We start from the raw sequence: 3,609 nt of genomic DNA, 5'->3' as shown, positions 1-3,609 counted from the left end.
GTTGAAGTTCGAACGCAGGGGTCCGAAATGCGTTTTGTTTGCACTGCGTTAAATCTTTGCTTGCTTTTTGGACTTCGTTTTAAACTTTCACCTTGGAATTTCGGACGCTTAGGGTCCGAAAACGTTGTTCGCCTGACCTTGTTGAAGTTCGAACGTAGGGGTCCGAAATGCGTTTTGATATCGCTTTTTAAAAGCTTAACACTTGGTCTTTTTCGGAGCTTAGGGTCCGAAGTGCGTTTTGATATCGCTTTTTAAAAGCTTAACACTTGGTCTTTTGAAATTCGGACGCGGGGGTCCGAAATGGGCTTTGTTGTGGTTGCTTTTAAAGCCTAACTCTCGCCTTCGTTGACATTCGGATGCGGGGGTCCGAAGTAGGCATTCGCCTGCGTTAAAACTTTATTTCGCCTTGGTTGACATTCAGACGCGGGGGTCCGAAATGGGCATTCGCCTGCGTTAAAACTCAACTTTCACTGAAGTTCGGACCTAAGGTCCGAAATGGATGGGTAGTGTTATGTTTTAAAAATTTTAATTTTGGAAATTTCGGACCTAGGGTCCGAAATGCGATTGCCACCTTATGCTTTCAAAATTTTGAATTTTCACCTTCGGATGCTTAAATCCAAAAGGGGGAGCGCATAACGTTTCCCTTTTACCTCAACTTGACTTTCGCCAAGTTCGGACCTGGGGTCCGAAATGTTTGCATTACGTTAAGCTTTGAAATTTTGGAACAAACTTTCGGTATTTACGCCCGAAAGCCAGATCAGTCAAGAGGACTCATTGGTTCATTACTCCAACGTCGATCAGCTTACGAACTGATCACGAACTCGCTCGAGGAGACACGAGAAACTCTGCTTCGATTCTCGGGATGACGATCAAAAAACTCAAAACTGGAAAGGGGGACCCTGTCGGCGACAGGGGGCGTGTGCAACGCACAACACCTTTCTAGGTTGACCTATTCACATAGTTAAGTCTCCACTTGGGGATTTTTTGCTTTTTGTCTCACTCCATGTGGTTGAGAACTTGAGATACATGTATTCACCTCCCGAGATGCCTATCACATGCACACTTTACACATGCTCAAACATTTGTTATATGAGCATGTGTGTTGCACATTTAGAGGGGTAGTTAGTCATTCAATCCTACCTACCTCCTATACCTTGCCTATATATGCAAGGCATTCATTTTATTTTTCAAACACTCTCATATTATATGGACGTGCTTTTGTGCATAATCTTTTGCTAGTGGAAGATATCATTGGATTATGCTTTCAGATCTTGGCTTCTCCAACAATAACATTTTTTGTTCTTTTAACTTTTACGAGACTTGTTTAATGAGGATGAGATGTTTCTCCCAAGTAGCACTAAAATTTAGGATATCATTTAGATAGACAATTACACATCTATCTATGGAATCCATTAGCACATCATTCATCAATCTCATAAAAGTAGTTGGTGCATTACTTAAGCCAAAAAGAAGTACTAACCCTTCATAAGGTCTGTTGTGCGTTGCACACGCTCCCTGTCGCCGACAGGGTCCCCCTTACCATTTTGAGCCTTTCATCTTTGCCCTACTGAGTTTCGCGCAGAGTGTCTCGCGTCTTTTCGAGCGAGTCCGCGACTGGTCCGTAAAGTGATGATGTCAAGGAAAAGAGCCGATGAATCCATCCGGCTAGTCTAGCCCTCGAGCACGGTGCCAAGAGTTTGTTCGAAGTTTTGAAAATCGCCTTGGATAGGCATAAGGTGGTAGAAATTGGCGAGGCCCGCCAAGCAAGAGCAGTGCGTCTAAAGGTCACACGAGGACCAAAGTCGTCGTTTTTCGCACAAGAGCTACGAAGCAGATTGCATAAGCTTTATCCCCGCGAATGTTTGTAGGATTTGAATGAAGGATGATTTTCACCTGCTGTTGAAGAATCGAATTTCCTGACCAAAATGCCAAGGCTGCGAAACTTGCCCGAGTGCCTTGAAATTCTGAAACCTCCGAAATCCAAGTTTGTAGACCTGGTGAAACTGGTTTGAAGTCTGAAATTTTGCTTAAGTTCCCAAAATCGCCTTATGGATCGAATCTCGGACCCAGAGGCCAAAGGTTAAAATTTCACAAGGTTTAAAAGGTTGCTAAAATCGCCCAGGGGGCCCATTTTCGGACCCCGGGGCGAAAATTTCGAAATTCAAAATCTATTTTTTGGTCTGAAATTCACTTGAGAATGTAAAATGCTTTTAAATGTTGCAAAAGGTGGCTCCAGGTCCGAAAAACACTTAAAATGTCCATTTTCAGACCCTGGGGCGAAAACTGGAGAATGTGAAATAAGGCAAAAATTGCAAAATGCTCCTCCAGGTCCGAAATTCACTTTAAACCCCAAATTCGGACCTTAGCTCCGAAATTTCAAAATATGACACATCGCAAAGGGTGTTGAGAGCTCCGAAACTTGCCAAAGGATGGTTTAGGTCCGAAATTCGCCTTAGGTCTCTCATTTTCGGACCCTGGGGGTAAATGGGAGAATGTATCGAATTTGTAAAAACACGTTAGAGGTCCGAAGTTTCTTTTAAAATTCGCCAAATATGCTATAAGCTCCGAAAACACTTAAGCATCCATTTTCGGACCCTGGGGCGAAATGTGAAAGTGCGAAATCTTGCAAAAAGTGGGCCAAGGTCCAAAATTCGTTTTAAACGCCCATTTTCGGACCCTAGCTCCGAAATTTCAAAACATATCAAATTTGCCAAAAAACGCGTTGAGGTCCGAAGTTGGTGCGAGTTTGTAAAAGCGCGTTTTAGTCCGAAGTTTTTACGAAATCGTTAAAGTCCTAAAATCTCCAAGGTTGCAAAACATCCGAAAAACTCTGAAATTTGTAAAGCATGCTTAAGCTTCGAAGATGTTTGTTTAGGTTGCAAAATAGCGTTAAGGGTCCGAGGTTTTTACTTGCAAATGGTGTGAGTGCTCCGAAAATGTTCAGTTCGCCAAGAACCCAAGTGCTCTGAAATTCGCCAGAAGCCTGAAAATCACGAAATGCTAAGGGCGATGCATGGTCCGAAAATCCCTCCAGTTCGCCAAAACGCAGAAACGCGAAATTTGCAAGAGACGTTATTGACTCCGAAGTTTGCCCTTGGGATTGAATAAAAGCCAAAATTAAATTTCGAAGGGCCTCCGCATTCGCCAAAAGGTCCGTAGTTGAAAGGTGAAATCATTTGAAATTTTAAAGTCCTCCACTTCTCCGAAATCACTACGCACAGGCCCAAATTTGGAAATTCAAAATTTGTAAAACCCCCTCCATGTTGCTGCATTTCATGCAAAGGAGACCACATCAGATTTGAAAGGGAGATAGAGCCAATTTCGCGTAAATCGCAATCAAGGTAAAACGCTGCATTAACTTTTCCAGATCATTCAAATTCAGATTGTCAATTACCTAGGGTAAAAACAAACCATTTGTAGCGTCCTAAAATTGCGACACTTGCAATTTCGACTGCATTTCGATCTTCACGATGGCGACGCAACACGCAACCTGAATGGAGACCCCAAAACTTGCTCGCGACACTGAAAACTGCATTTTTCAAGCACCCTGGCCTGAACCTCCTTGCACCCTGCTGTCCCGGGAGGTGGGACCAGAGCGCCCAGCGCCCT

The sequence above is a fragment of the Cryptomeria japonica genome, chromosome 8 (genome assembly GCF_030272615.1).
Source record: "Cryptomeria japonica chromosome 8, Sugi_1.0, whole genome shotgun sequence".
NCBI classification, from domain to species: domain Eukaryota; kingdom Viridiplantae; phylum Streptophyta; class Pinopsida; order Cupressales; family Cupressaceae; genus Cryptomeria; species Cryptomeria japonica.
The sequence above is the reverse complement of the archived record's forward strand: the minus strand, read 5'-3'. Positions refer to the sequence as shown.